The sequence below is a fragment of the Phascolarctos cinereus genome, unplaced genomic scaffold, assembly GCF_003287225.1.
Source record: "Phascolarctos cinereus isolate Bilbo 61053 unplaced genomic scaffold, phaCin_HiC Scaffold_3;HRSCAF=262, whole genome shotgun sequence".
NCBI lineage: Eukaryota > Metazoa > Chordata > Mammalia > Diprotodontia > Phascolarctidae > Phascolarctos > Phascolarctos cinereus.
In genome coordinates, this window is record NW_027555736.1 from 54280105 (window position 1) to 54295408 (window position 15304).

Sequence of the window (15304 nt, forward strand, 5' to 3'; positions counted from 1 at the left end):
CAGTTTGTCCAGCCCTGGCGACGTCTTTGGATCTGAGAATTAAAGTATTGTTGTTTTACTATTCAGTCTGTCCTGGGGTCTCTCAACAGCTTTCCTCCGCTCTAGGGGTTGGATGTGCAGAGAGAAAAGGAAAACACCAAGACCTTGAGACCTGGCTGCCCCTACCTTACCTGGGCGCGCCCCTAGGTTGCAGATTCTCTTTTCCCCTTTCCTTGTCTCTTTTTGCGCCTTTCTGTGTTTTTTCTTTCTTCTCCCCTCTCTTCTCCTCCTTCCTTTTTTTCTCCTTTCTTCTTTTTTCATTTCTTTGCCTTCTTTCTCTCCTTCCCTCTCTTCTCTCATCTCCCAGACTTGCCAGCGAAAGAATATTTATCCTTCTCTCTAGCTCTCTCATATGTCTATGCATAGCCTGTCTAATACATCATAGATAACGCATTATTTTCAGAGTCTGGGTTACTTGCCTTCCTCTTGCAGGAAGCCAAATTCGGGGAACTCGGTGCATTTTCCAGGGACGCACTAAGTCATGCCCTTCGGAATTTATTTCAAAGGCAGTGCTTTGGGGGGTGGAATGTGGAGGGGAACCTTCCCTTATAAAAGGTCATGATTGTGTTGTGTGTGGGAGAAAATCGGAACAGAAAGGTTATGAAGTCGTGTTGCAGTATTTACTGAATTATTATTTAATGAGAATATATTAACATCGCTGACGTGTTTTTTGTTGGAGTCTCTTTTGGTCCCTGGGGTTTTTTCTCTCTAGCTGGTCATTCTTCAGCCCTAAGGGATGCTTATGTGGAAGAGTGAGGATCACTTAACATTTACAAAATAAATACAAGATTTAGAACTGAGACTTACCGGCTGGGCCTTAGCTCCCCCAAGCAGTGCTAAATGTGCTCCTTATGTCGCCTTAGGGGTTCCAGCACTTCCTTCAAGCACCGGCACAAACCCGACCTGCTCGTTTGTCAACTTTCTCAGCCCCTAATCCAAACATGCTTGAAAGCCCCTGGCCCCAAGACTTGGTACTCGTTCACTCTTGTAAGCCTGAGTCTAAACTCTCTTTACCTGAGAGTAGTGTGTGAGGTTGGATGGGATTTTTGATGAGAGGTGTGCGTGTGTGCAGAAATGGGGTCTGAAGGCTGGAGGATTCTCAAACCCCACTTTTCAGGCTAGACTAGAATTCATAGGCACTACCTCGCCCAGCTCTCTGGTATCCAAAAGCCACATAACTCGCTAACATTTCTCAAGTAGAAATACACTATCTTTATGCTATCTATTCAATATATCGAATATAATATACCTATGCTTTATACACATAAAAGTGTCACCAGATTATTATGCGCTTGAACGCATATAGAAAATCACAAGGCTAGCTGTAGTACACTTTGACAATCATTTAAGTACTTGATATTGAACCAGATATACATTCTATTCATGCCGTCCCTTAGTTTTATATAGAGAGCTGCATTCATTATACATCAGTCCTCACATAGATATCTATATGGCTGGATTTATTATAGTGCGCATTGACGCTACATAGCTACATATGTAGCTAGACATATTGTATACTTGCCCATTCTGAGAATATCTATATAACTGGATATGTTAAACCTACGCAGTTACTTAGGTGTCTATTTTTAGGCTGTATCTAGTCCAGATTTATTATATCAACAAAATTACTGTGCTAAGATTCTTTATCAAGATTCTGATCTTTTACAACTAGTTATAATCTTGATCTTTAAGATATATTATAGTCCTGCTCCAATATGTGCGTTCAGAGCAAGTGTGTCATATGTGAATTTAAATACCTAGAGTTGTCTAATTAATATTGTATCTGGGCATTTATATGCATGTTTATATTTCCATACTTTCCCTAGGAATCTCGCTTTTAATATGCTTAATCATGTCAGTTTTTAAAATAAAGTATCTGTCTAGATGCAGTGGGTTCTGTATTTCTCCAAATAAATCTAGGTCTCTCATTTATTTCTCTAGCTTTCTCTCCAGACCCGGGTAGAGAGAGACCTATTCCCAGCCGGCAGTCGAGCTCAGGACGCGGGGCTCGGAATTTCTCAGTCGACAGAGCAGAGCAGAGGAAAGCTGAGCAGAGCGCACCCACTCAGCCTTAGGCTTCGAGGGAGGCGGGACAAGAATTCCTCGGCGGCTTTTCGTCGGTGCCAGTGAAAAGGAAATCAAGTCCTGACTTCCCCAGTGGAAAAAATAAAAACAAAACCCAACAATAGCAAACCCCCTCTGAATTTTCAGACCCTGATCCTGCCTTCTCATCCTCGTAAGTTTCCCGCCGAGTTTGGGAAAAGGGCTTTTTAGAGAAACAACGTTGGCACGACATAGGGGGTCCGGGCAGGAAGAGAGATGTCCTCGGGGAGTATGTAATAGGAGTGGGGGGATCAGTGAAGGGAGGAAGGGAGGGACAGGATGGATACACTGGGAAGGCTTTTGGTCATCCGGGGTCACTGGGGTAGAGTCTGCCGGGAATAAATTCACAAGCATCTCTCTCTTCTGCCTTGTCTCCTCTTTCGCTCCGTTCTCTTGCTTTCCTTCCTTTTTATCTGTCCTTAAGAGGGAAAAAAAAAGGTTTACAAGTAGACATTTATTACCAAGATTCATTTGTATTTGAATGCATCTGGGGTGTGCGTTGGGGGGGGCGCACTCTTTTTTAAAAGTTAGAAATAACCTCAGCGCCCCTGAAGGTTCTATATGTGTATGGGGTGGGGGTTGGGGGGGAGCAGCTGCCAGCGTTTCTTGCCTCGTTGCAAGAAGGCACCGTGTTCGCCTTCGAGGTGGCTTTGTGTGTCTTCCTTAAGAGACACAGAAAATGAAAGAAACTTCATCGGGGATCGCAAAAGAACTTCTCTGCCTCGTAGTCTAAATTCCTAAACCGGAGTCGCAGACTCAATCCCTCCCTTCCTCTTTCTGCCCCGACCTTCCTTTGGATGCCCCTTTCCCGAACCCCAAGGCTCGGGTGCTGAAGCCTCTCCGGGGTGGAGAGTCTTAGGAAGGAAAAGCGAGAAATATCTGCTTAAGAAAATAAAGCCGCCTGCTGTGCCCTTCTCCCGGATTCACTCATACGTTCTCTCCCACCCCTTGTCCTAGCTCTGGGCTCCCAGAAAAGCCTAGAACTCTCTTTCTTTCCTCCCCCCCGCCCAAGGCAGGCCCCCTTTCTCTCTGAAGTCCCCTTCCCTCTTCCCAACCTAGCCCCATTCTCCTTCCTGGGATAGGGGCACTTTTCCCCCGGAAAGGCCGCGGGGTGACAGCAAAAGAACTGGCGAGGATGTTTTATTTTTTATTTTCATTTTATTTTATTTTTAAAGGAGATGGAAGCTTAAAATAGGCGGGCCGGCTGCTGTCTGGCCGAGGGTCTGCGGGCAGCAGCAGCTCATCTTGGGTCGGGGCGGGGGCGCAGAACTGCGCAGGGCTGGGGGGCGGCGGTATCTCTGCGGTGCCTGTCATGGGGGCGGCCGCGGCGGCTGAGTGATGAGGGCAGAGAAGGGCGCCCATAAATCGTGGGTGTCAGGGCGAAAAACTCTCTTTATTGTCTGCGTGATGGATGGGCCCGGGGACGAGACACCAAATACTTCGTATCGCCCTTAAATGGGAACACATTTTCCGCGGCCATAATTCATGTTTTTTAAATAGAAAGTTTGAAATGTTGCCTATATTTCACCCGCCCTGACATATTTATGAATCGCTCCCTGCATGCAAATATCATTATTTAAAGCGCCGGGGAGACCGCGGGGGGAGGAGAGGAGAGGACTGCAGGGGTGTGTGTGTGCTTGTGTGTGTGTGTGTGGGGGGGAGTTGTATGCGTGTGTGTGCCTAACTCCCTAAACTGAACAATGAATAGGAGGTGGGGAGGGGGAGAGGGATACCGTCACTGGTTCCCAAATTCTCAATAGCCACAAACATCCTCACTTGGGACTGAGGCCCAGGGAAAAGTAACGACGGAGGAAGTTTGTAAAGGTTCAGTCCGCGCCCCCACCGGGCTGCGGACTCCAGGACTCCCTACGCGGCTCCCATCTCTGTACTGAAGGCTGGGTCAAATCAGGAAAAATGGTAACCAACCAAACAAACCAACCCCCAAATTAAAACCACCCCCGACCCCACCACCAATAATAACCCAACATTTTTCATTCAATTAATTCTTTATTGATTTTGATTCTTCAATCAAGAGGCTGCAGACTGGCGGGGCGCTGTCATTTCTCTACCTCCACCTCAGGCCTTGGGAGCTGGGAACCTAGGGAAGCGGGGGGCCACCCCCTCCAGCGCCGCCGCCTCCAATTACCCAGTGAGGCCGATCCCCTTTACACACTCCCTCCCCCAATTGCACACACACACACACACACACACACACACACACACACACACACACACGCCGGCATCAGGCTCAGCAAATGCAGTTCCAACGAGGACAAGGACGTTAAAAATAAGTAAATAAAACCCAAAGCCCTTAGCCCCCTCTCCCAATCTGATGCGCCCCCTTCCAAGAAAAAAAAAAGCTCACCATACAGATTAGCGGTCTAACCCCATCCCAGCTACTTCTCTTCTGCATTTCCCTTATTGAGGAAGAAATCACAAAATGAATGAAAGTGATCCCTGGGCTATTTCCTACCTATTCCCCCTTCCCCTTAGGCCCCCAGCCGAGAACACTTATACATGGGCTGCTGAGTTGTGATGACTTTACCTGCGGGTCTCCCCGGAGGCTGCTCCTGCCCAAGCCGCAGAGAGAGAAGTAAGGAGAATGAAGGAGCTAGAGGAAGACCCAGAGACAGACGGACAGACTGACGCGCACACGCAGGAGGGTCTCCTCTTTCCCCTCCCCACAGGACGCTGGGACCCTGGCCAATTGGATAAGGAGAACCCGGCAAGCCCGGAGGGGAAACCCGGGAAAGGCAAGGAAGGGAAGAAGGGAAGCCGGCAGGCTGGGAGGAGGGAAGGGGGACCAGCGACACTTCCGCTAGGGGAGGGTGCTGCCCTGTGACGCGAGCCAGGCCCTCCCCTTCGCCGCCTGTAGTCAGCCTCCTAAGCCTGCCTCCTTTGGTCCTCGGCACCTCCTCCTTGGCTCAACTAGGGGCCGCCCCGCACCTCCAGCCCCGGCTGGCCCGCTGGGAGCTGCAGAAATTCGCTGTCTCCCTCTATCCCACCTGGGAGGTAAGTTTCAATGTCTGTTAAATAAGACTAACGTCTAAACGCGCCTCCCTAGCTCTCCATTCTGGCAAATGTGCCTCTGGACTAGACCGACATCTCTAATGACCCACCCTTGTCCAGCACCTGACTTGGCACCCCACCCACCCCGGGTTAGGACCAAAAGTCCTATCAAGAATGTGGGGATGAACACCTGGATCGGAACGCCTCTGTCTTTTATACTTAGGATCCTCATTTTTGTCTTCTGCACCTATACCCTCTAATCCTCCTGCCCTGATATCCCCACCAAAATTGAAAGTGTCCTCATTCTTCAAATTTCCCTACAGCATCTGTCTGGATTTCTCCTTTGCCCCTATCACTTAATTTTGTATTAAATTTGTATATATGTTGTATATGTCCAGCCCCTTTAGAATGTGAAGGTCTTGGCTGCAGAGGCAATGTCTTTTTTTTTTTTTTGTATCTTAGGACTAGATCTCATTCATTCATTCATTCATTCACTCATGCATACATTCATTCAACAAGCATTTATTAATCGTGGCATGATGTTCATGCCAGCATCTATGGCAAGAAGACCTTGGTTTAAGCCCTGTGCCTCTGACACAGACTTGCTATGTGACCCTGGGTGAGTCAACTAACCCCTCAGGGCAACTCTTTAAGACTGTAAATTTCAGAGAACTGGACTGAGAGAGTTAGTTTCCTCACTGTGGAGGCCCTATATATCCATGAAATTACAGTAGACCCCCAAAAGTGACAGGTTTGAGGATAAAAAGAGAAAAAACAGAAAGATCCCTTCCCTAAAGGACAGAATATGTACACAGATGAGTATATGCAAATATATACACATACACAAATACATATGCGTGTGTATGCATGCATGCACACGCATATGTATGTATGCATACATAAATACATACACACAGTAGTTTCTGGGAAGAGGGAGTCTGTTAGAAGCTGGGTGGGTGGGTGGGAATAATGATAGGCCTTCTACAGGAAGTGGCAAAGCACCCAGTACAAGATCTTTCAGTTAGAAGGCATTTGACAAATGTTTGTTGAATTAAATTGAATGATCTTTCCAGAGCCCTTCAGGCCAAGCCACTGCACAGATAATCCTTCTTGCCCCCTTTCCCTCAAAAAAAAAAGTTTAAACACTTCAAGTTACTACTTCACAAGGTAAAAGGCACAAAATGTACTTCTGGAGAGGGACAACCTGCCTGCTTCCTGCTTCTTCCTCCCTCTCCCATTAGCCCTGGCCTGAGCTAACCCTCTTACTCCCTTCCTTTATGAAGTTATGGGATAGCCACTTAATTTCTGAGAAAGAGAAAGAGAGACAGAGACAGAGAGGAAGAGAGAGACAGAGACAGACAGACAGACAGACTGTCCTGAGAAGTTCTCATTATGAAGGGGTGGTAGGGGTAGGGAGGTTAGATCCCAGATTTTGGCGTATCTACCCCCATAGCTAAAATCAGACAGGAAAATATGTCTATTAATCTAACATATTTGTTGTGAATCTATTAGGTCCAAGGCACAGGTCCTATGGTGGATAAATCAAGATAGCAAACACAGTCCAACTTACAGTCTAATTGGGGAGATAAGGCATAGACACATGAAAAAACAGATAACCACAGAACCATGCAGAAGTCTGCATTTAAAGTCAGACAACCTAAGTTTGAATCTAGTTCTGCCACTTCCTATCTGTGTGACCTTGGGCAACTCACTTTACCTTGATGGACCTCAGTTTCCTCAGTCTGCAGAAATAAGAGGGATTGGATAACATGACCGTACGTGCTACAGTTATCATTAAACTCATTTTATAGATGAGGAAATTGAGGCTGAGACTTGCCCAGCATCATAAAACTAGTAAGTGCCTGAGATGAGATTTAAACCCAAGTTTCTCTAATGCCAAGTCCAACTCTTCACTGTGCCAGGCTGCCTCTCATTTGAGGGTGAGGCTTAGGTGTCCCTTCAAACTTCTAAGCTTAAGGATGCTACTGATTGAATATGGTAGGTGCTGACGTGCTGACATGGTGCAGAGTCTAACTACCATACAGATTTCCCCTTCAGAGGAGAGATCAATCACTGTGGGGTGGGGATGGTTAGGGAAGAAATCCACATTTGAGCTGTAGTGCTGAAGGATGCACAGAGAAGAGTGAGAAGACGATTGGTAGTCTGGGTAGCAGAAACATTGGAGGGGATGGGAGAGGGGGAATCAGTTTTCCCAGCTACACCCCATTCTTACTCTCCCAGATTCTCAGTCTCCCTTCATTCCAGCTTCATTGGCTCTTTTTTTTTTTGGCTCTGAAGTTGACCCAACACTTTAGTTAGCTATTTCACCTGACTACTAGGAGGGCACAGATTCCCTCACCTGTACTGGCAAAGGTATGGAAAAATCCCATCAGTTCATCCTAGATAAAGTTTTCAAAAGGAACTTTTACAAGAAACCCAAGGAAAACAAAAGAAAGCTAACAGAAACTGTAGCCTGGCCACAGATTGACTCAGCTTGCATAGTTTATGGAATGCCACCACCCCTTAGTTTCTTTCATTTTAACTCTTTGCAGGTGAGGGGCCAAAGCTAAACAAAAGTGCATAAATCTTCTGGCCTGAGGTAGGTTTGAGTTGGCACTGCTTCTAGATAAGGAGGGTAGGGCCCTCTCTCACTTGCAGAACCTGTTCTCAGTCTCATTTTTGTGTTTGGGTCCTCTTTGTTACAGCCCCTTTCCCTTGCCCTAGATTGTGTTGTAAAGCCACTATATATCTGCCCTGGCTCTGCCCTGATCCTGGGTTGTAGAAGGAACTCCCTCAGCTGACTCCCAAAGATTCTGTCCCCTTGGCTAACCACCCTGCCTTGACTTTTTAGACTCCTCCTTTGCCCTCGGTCTGGAAGGCTGTTTGGGTTCATGTCCCTGGATCATGCTACTCTTCCTCTGGCCTATTCTTTCTATCCTATCTGGTTTCCTTGGAGCATGCTTATTAGGTGAGAAAGCTGATTTTACCTGATGGTATACCTTGACTTCCTTTATTGGTTCAAAATTAGTACCTGGGGAGTAGTTATAATTAGATGGCAGATGCCACCTTCTCCAGCCTATCGGTTACACCTCAGCTCCTTCCAATGGTGAGAAATAGACTCTCAGTCTTTTTTTTTTCCCCCTGTTTCAAATCCCTAAGGCTCTGTTAGATCACTAGCTTTCCTGTCTGAAAGATTCCTCCAGCCTTCATCTTATTGGTAAAACAGGGAGGTTCAGTAACTCTGGAGCTCAATGAAGGATCAAGCTTTTTCCATCTCAGGTTTGTAACTCGACCACTTCTCCAGATTCTCTCTAATGACTCATCCCCAGGTGCCCCCACTTACCCAGCTACTCACCTAAGAGTGAGTGGCCTTTCAGATTCATAAGTCTTTCTGTATAAAATATAGTATAATTCATATGTAGCAAAATTAAATGACATAATTTCTACAAGGGATAATTAGAGTCCTAATTCCAATTATTTAGGAGCTAAGTCTGGGTGATACAACTTTGTATTCTTTAAATATAATAATAGCTAACCCTTATACAGGGTGTCCCAAGAGTTTTAGTGTAGTTTTAAGCTTTAATAGGTTTAAGCTGCTTTAAGACTTTTGGAACACCCTGTATATTGCTTTAATATTTGCAAAGCACTTTACATACACTATCTCATTGATGTTCACAACAACCCTGTGAAGTAGATAATACTTACATTATTTACCCCATTTCACAGCCAAAGAAGCTGAGGCTCAGTTGGTAAGTGGCATCCGTGGTCATACAGATAATTGTCAGAGATGGCATTCAAGCCTAAAGCTTCTGGATTCTCATCAAGCCCTCTATCCACTATGGAATAGTCTCCATATTAAACTGAGAGTGATTTTCTTGTTTGGCTTGTAAGCTATCTTGGTTGGTAATTATTTCAGAGTCACAAATCATAAGTACAAAGCTCGGCAATGAGATATCGAGTTGGGAGTCTATCACCAAACCAAATTGGCTGTCTAAATGACAACAAATCAACACCTTAACAATGCTAGTTCTGTAAGACAGCTGGTCAATTGCTTTGGTCGTTTTAGTGGATTTCAAGACTCTATGAATCAAGAATGTAATATGGCAGTTCCCAAAGCTAATGTAATCTTAAACTGCATTCAAGAGAGGAGAAATACCCCAAATAAAGAAGGTGACAGTCCCACTATACTCTGGCCCTAACTAAACTAAATCCAGAGTATTGCGGTTAGTTCTACGTACCCTTTTTAGGAAGGAGACTGAAAAGATGGAGCACATCCAGAGAATGGCGACTAAGATGATAAAAAGAATAGAAACCATGCCAGTGAGGATCAGTTCAAAGAACTGCATATGTTTATCTTAGACCTGAAGAGAAGACTTAAGGGGCCCATGAAATCTGTCTTCAAACATATTAAAAGATATCTTGTGAAAGAAAGATTAGATTTGTTCTACTTGGCCCCACAGGGCAGTAATTGCAACAATGGGGGGGTTGCTATCTAATGGTAGAATGGAATGCCTTGGGGAGATAGTAGGGTCTTCCTCACCAGAGATCTTTAAGTAGGTGCCAGGATGACTACTTGTTGGGAATATTTTAGAGGGAATTCCTATTCAAGAATGTGTTGAATTAGATCACCTCTGAGCTTCTTTCTGACTTCTATGATTCTGCAAATCCGTCAAAATATCAGCTAGTCACTGATCAATTTGAATTGAATTGAATTGAATTGCTTGATTTGGTTGTGAGTAGAGACAGACTGACTTCTCTTTACCTCCCTTCCCCATCATTCAGTCACAACTGACAAGTATAGCTCAACAGGTAGCCAAGAACTTGGTCAAGATAGATCAACTAGGTTAGGGTAAGGAAGGCATATTTAGATGTTTCTGAAAAAAGATATGAACAGAAAGCATTTTTCCCCCCTTGTAGGTACTGGGATAGTAACCAGGGATATGGGATTTCACAGCTCTCCTTTGACCTTCCTCTACCCTTCAGAGCCAGGACAGGTGTTCTTTCTCTTCCTCTCAAAGTTTTGTCACTTTGACTCAGCTCTCTCACTCCTGCGGGCTCTTCTTAGCCCTCTCCTCCTCCACTTCTACTCCAAGCAGGGTTTTGTTTTTTGGAGAAAACGGTGAAGCAATTTCCAAATCCCTGGAAACTGTCCTTTCATTGTCTTGGCCTCGTGGGGATTGGCTCTAAGGTGGCTATCTGACCTTGAATAGAGAGCTTTGCCCCACCTCCAAACCTCCGAGTGATGTTTGATCTCTCCCTCTTCTTCAGCCTCTTTATCTAATCATTTTCCAAATCCTGCTATTCTTTCTTAGAAATGCCTCTTGCTAAATCAAGCAGAGGACAGGGCAGGGAAAAGGGAAAAGAAAGACTACAAAATCAGGACTGGTAGTAGTAATAGACTCCATTATTTTATCTATAGGATACTTTATTCCAGAAGGAAGGGGGAGGTGACATAAGCCACCTTCAAGTTTTCCCCTCCATTCCCACTGCTTCCACCCCTAGTGCAGATCTTCGTTCTTTTTCAGCTGAGCCTTTTATCTGGTCTTTTTGTTTTTTGGACCTTCTTGCTTCAACTGATCTTGAATATCTTCAACAGACCTATCTTCCTTAAACAACACTGAGGTCACAGTACTATTTTAAAAACAAACATCCTTCAAAGGTTTCCCTTTTGCCTCAAGCATTTTTAAGGACTTGTGATTTCAGTGGGGTAAGGAACTCTCTTTGACAATGCAAATCAACAAATACTCGATAATTTGCTTCTATCCAGTCTGTGATTTCCTAGGGAACTCCCAGTAAGGAGATTCCTTCTACTAGATTCCTGCTCTGTAATTTATAGTTGCTAGAGAGTTGCCTGAGGTCACTCTGGTTAAGGGGTTTGCCCAAGTTCACACAGCAAGTATATGGTAGAGGTTGGTCTTGAACTTAGGTGTTTTAGACTCTAAAGCTGGCCCATTATCGTTTATGCTAAGCTTCCTTCTCTGCCTAAAGGATTAAAGTCCAAAATTCTTATCTTCCACTCTCTGTCCACAATTTACTTTTCTGATGAACCATATTTGCTGATACTCTCTAACACAAGATTTCTCCTCCAATTAGATAAACATGGCATCTGGATTCCTACCTCCATGACTTTGTTCTTGTCATCCCTCTTCCCTTTTATCATCTCCCTTCTCTTTTCTGCCTAGCAAAACCATCTTTATCTTAAAAGATGCAGATCAAGCCCTTCTTCCTGGAATGATAGCATTTTGTAGCTGGAAGAGATTTCAAAGATTAACTAGCTCAACCTTCTTATTTTACAGATGAGGAAACTGGGGTCCATAGAAGTCTAAGGACTTGTCCAAGGTCACAGAGTGACAAAACCAGTACAAGAACTTACTCTCCTGTGTTCTTTCCACCACATCGACAACCTTTGCTAAGAAGTTGTTACAGTGACCTTCTTCCATGGAACTCCCGTATTCCTTCTGGTCTCTATAGCTCATATTACTTCTCAAATATATCTTGCTTTGTGATATCTGTATTGTTTTCTGCCTTTCCTAAATATTTTTCTATTATTTGATTTTATATGTATTTGCTCTGTTTTCCCAATTGAACTGTACTTTTTTACAGGGTAGAGATTGGAGCAGCTAGGTGGTGCAGTGGACAGAGTGCTGGGCCTGAAGATGAGTCTTCCTGAGTTCCAATCCAGCCTCAGCCACTTACTGTGTGATACTGGTCAAGTCACTTAACCCCAATTGCCTGAAAAATAAATAAATAAAGGGTAGAGATCAAGTCTTTTACGCCTTTGTATTTCCCTGCATATCCAGAATAGTGCCAGGAACATAGTACACATTAATTTGTCAGATCAATGAATTCTTTAAGATGATATTTTTCCATCATCGAGGCAACATGGTACACTTGACTTAGAGTCAAGAGAAACCTGAGTTCAAATCTTTTCTCTGACACTAGGTGACCATTTCCAAATCACTTGTGTTTCATGAAACTTTGTTCCTTTGTTAAAATGGGGACAATAATACCTATTTCCATCACTGAGAGAATATCTATAAAATAAACAGTAAAATGCTCTGGGAACATAATCTATTATGAAAGTCAGGGAACGTTGCTGAGCATAGAGACTAAGCGGGCAGCTAAATTCAAGTGGGACAGAAAAAAGAAGACTACTTTCCAGAAAAACCATTTAATGACATCTCCTTCCCATGACCTTTCTAATACCGGAGTCCTAGTTACTCTTCTAAGCTGGGGAAGCAGCATTGGACAGTAGTTCTGACATCAAAGGACCTATGGTGAAATTCTCTCTCTGATGCCCACTACCTCTGCGGCTCTGGGCAGGTCACATAATCTCCCTGGGCCTCAGTTTCTTTTCTTTTCTTTTTTTCTTTTAGGCAATTGGGATTAAGTGACTTGCCCAGGGTCACACAGCTAGTAAATGTGAAGTGTTTGGTCTGAGGCCAGAATTGAACTCAGGTCCTCCTGACTTCAGGGCCGGTGCTCTATCCACTGGGCCACCTAGCTGCCCCTGGGCCTCAGTTTCTTCATTTGTACATGAGGGGATTAGACTAGATGGCCTTGCAAAGCCCTCCCAACTCTATGTGTAGGAACCTATGATGATTCAACAAAGAATCCTCCAGGAGCAATGCTGAGTCCAGAAAAATCACCTGGTTGCCAATTTTCCCCCCTAGCATTGCCCCCCTCCCCCTCAATCACCAAAGGCGGCTCCAAAAAGGGGCTCTCTTCTCTCTGAACTAGATACTTAACTAGTACTTAAGGGAGAACAGGACTACTGTGGAGTGACTCAGTCTCTGACAAACATTAGTCATCTGTTTGAAATGCAGAAGGAAGGGGGTGTGAGGAAATGGAGGGAGGGGGGAGCAGAACTGGGAAATTCTTTTATGCCCTGCATCTCAAAGGCTGACAAGAGCTTGAGAGGTGGAAATGACTGATAATTAGTAAACCTGCTCCCCCTCAAATGCTAAAAGGCACGCACCCCACCTTGTCTATGTGACCCCTGAAGGTAGGTCATCCTTTCTTGTGTAGAACCTGTCACTTCGGTGACTCATTTTTCCTCAGCGGCTTTGAGTGAGAGTTCCATACCAGAGAGGCTAACTCTTCATGAACTTCGGGATGACCCTGGACACAGGTTCTCTGCCCCTCTCCTCCACCTCTATCTCCAAGCCTCTCCCCCCACCCCCACCCATAGGTCTGAGCTTCCTAGGATTTGACAGAATTGATACTGGGCTTTGAGATGATTTTGGACAAGTATGTGGAGAATGGGTTGGAGAGCAGAGAGACTGGGAGCAGGTGATGAGGTCCTGAACTGGGAGTGGTAATTAATTACATCATAGGACCATGGCTTTTAGAGCTCCAAGGAACCTTTAAGACTATCTAATCTAATTACTCCCCCCCCCATTTTACAGATAAAGACCAGAGAGATTAGGGGACTTACCCAATGTTACACAGAAAATAATAAGAAAACCCAGCACCAATTTTCCATTGCATGGGGATGGATGTGAGAAATATTATGGAAATAGGATCATTGTGACTTGGCATGTGTGCATATGTATATATTAGAGAAAGAAAGGAAGAAAGGGAAAGAGAAAGAATATGTAAAAATAAGAGAGGAAGGAGAAGAAAAAAGAGTAAGAGGAGGCAGAAGGAAAAGAAAAAGGAGGAAGAAAAGAAGAATGGAGAAAAGAGGAATATCTGAGAGATTAGCAGAATGTTGCATCCTAAACAGAAAAATAAAATTTTGGAAATAGACACTAGGTTCTTCCTCACTGGACATCTTCAACCAAAGCCTAGCTGCTAGCCTGAAAATGCAGCAGGGCTCCATGGGGCAGCTAGGTGGCACAGGGGATAGAGCTCCGGCCTTGAAGTCAGGAGGACCCGAGTTCAAATCCGGTCTCAGACACACAACATGTACTAGTGACCCTGGGCAAGTCACTCAACCCCATCTCCCCAGCAAAAAGCAAAATATCAACAACAACAAAAACAGAAAGGGCTCCACTGAGGACCCTTCTTTAGGGACTTTTCAGAGGAAACACTTATGATGCCACTTCCAGGTTCATTCTGAAGGAATTTTCAGTATGGACAATATTAAGACATTATCATCATCTGACCTTTTGGAAAGCACCTATTTAGCATGGCATTTGAAACATACAGAGGTAGAACAGTGCCCTCAATCCAATTCAATAAACATGTATTTAGAGTTGAGTGTGAGTCAAGAGTGGAAAAGAGGGAGCAGAGAGATATCTATTCTAGAGAAAGTGGTCAAGGAAAATTTGAGCAGTGAGAGAAAACTTTCAGTTGGGAGAATCTGGGAAGGAGTCATGGAAGGGGCTTATGGTCAGTCTAGTTAAGGAGTCAGAGAATAGACCTACAGTACATCAGATGATAAATGGTAATTGAAGGAAGTATTTGCTATGTGTCAGATGAACGGTACAGAAAATAAATAAAAGGCGCAATTAGAAGAAGGAGCAACTGGGTTCTAATCCTTACTTACTGGCTATGCTGCCTTGTGTAACCTTGGGCATCTGTTTCCTTGTCTGTAGAATTAGGGCTTTGGACTTGATGACTTCTGAGGTCTCTTCCACCTTTAAATCTATTATCTATGACCCATATGTGATTGGGCATGATTTCATGAAAGAGGTGTGTCATGAACTGGGCCTTGAACAATGAATAGAACAGAGACAAATAAAGGGGAAAAGGGAAGGCATCTTGGGCAAGAGGCATTCCTTGAGCATTGGCTTGTATACACTGGATCATTGCCATCCTGTTTAACCTCTGCTATCTAGTCAATCACTTTCAAAACTGAATTAGAGTTATTTATATGAATGACTCATTTCCTTCTTGAATTGTAAGCTCCTCTAGGGCAAGAATTTTCATTATCTTTTTTCTTTTTCATATTTATGTGACCAGGACCTAGCACAATGCCCAGAATATGTATAAATGTAGTGCATAATAAATGTTCCTTGAACTGAACTGAGAATGGTATAGTGCTCTTTGAGGCTTCCACACTTACTTATCGATATTCAAGTTTCTTTTCCTTTCTCTTAATGTCAAGCTGCTGTGACCTCTCTCCCCCTTCTTTTTTTCCTAGCATTTCTTACTTTCCTGGTATTCCAGGGGCAGGGCCACGTTGAGGAATCATGAAAACTTATAA

At 44.3% G+C, this 15304-nt stretch overlaps 1 long non-coding RNA gene across 7 annotated transcripts in view; it reads left to right on the plus strand.

Annotated features, from left to right (window-relative positions):
- Window positions 1-11924, plus strand: part of LOC110221486 (uncharacterized) — a 16424-nt gene extending 4500 nt beyond the window's left edge. For 6 of the 7 annotated variants that reach the window (XR_002328127.2, XR_013485193.1, XR_002328125.2 and 3 more), the window contains 5 exons: window positions 903-1026; window positions 1981-2275; window positions 4636-5154; window positions 11448-11612; window positions 11755-11924. This is a non-coding gene — a long non-coding RNA (uncharacterized LOC110221486). Of the gene's footprint in view, window positions 45-902; window positions 1027-1980; window positions 2276-4635; window positions 5155-11447; window positions 11613-11754 lie in introns of all 7 variants that reach the window. The other variant, XR_013485196.1, reaches the window with a different exon arrangement.
- Window positions 11925-15304: the final 3380 nt, after the last annotated feature.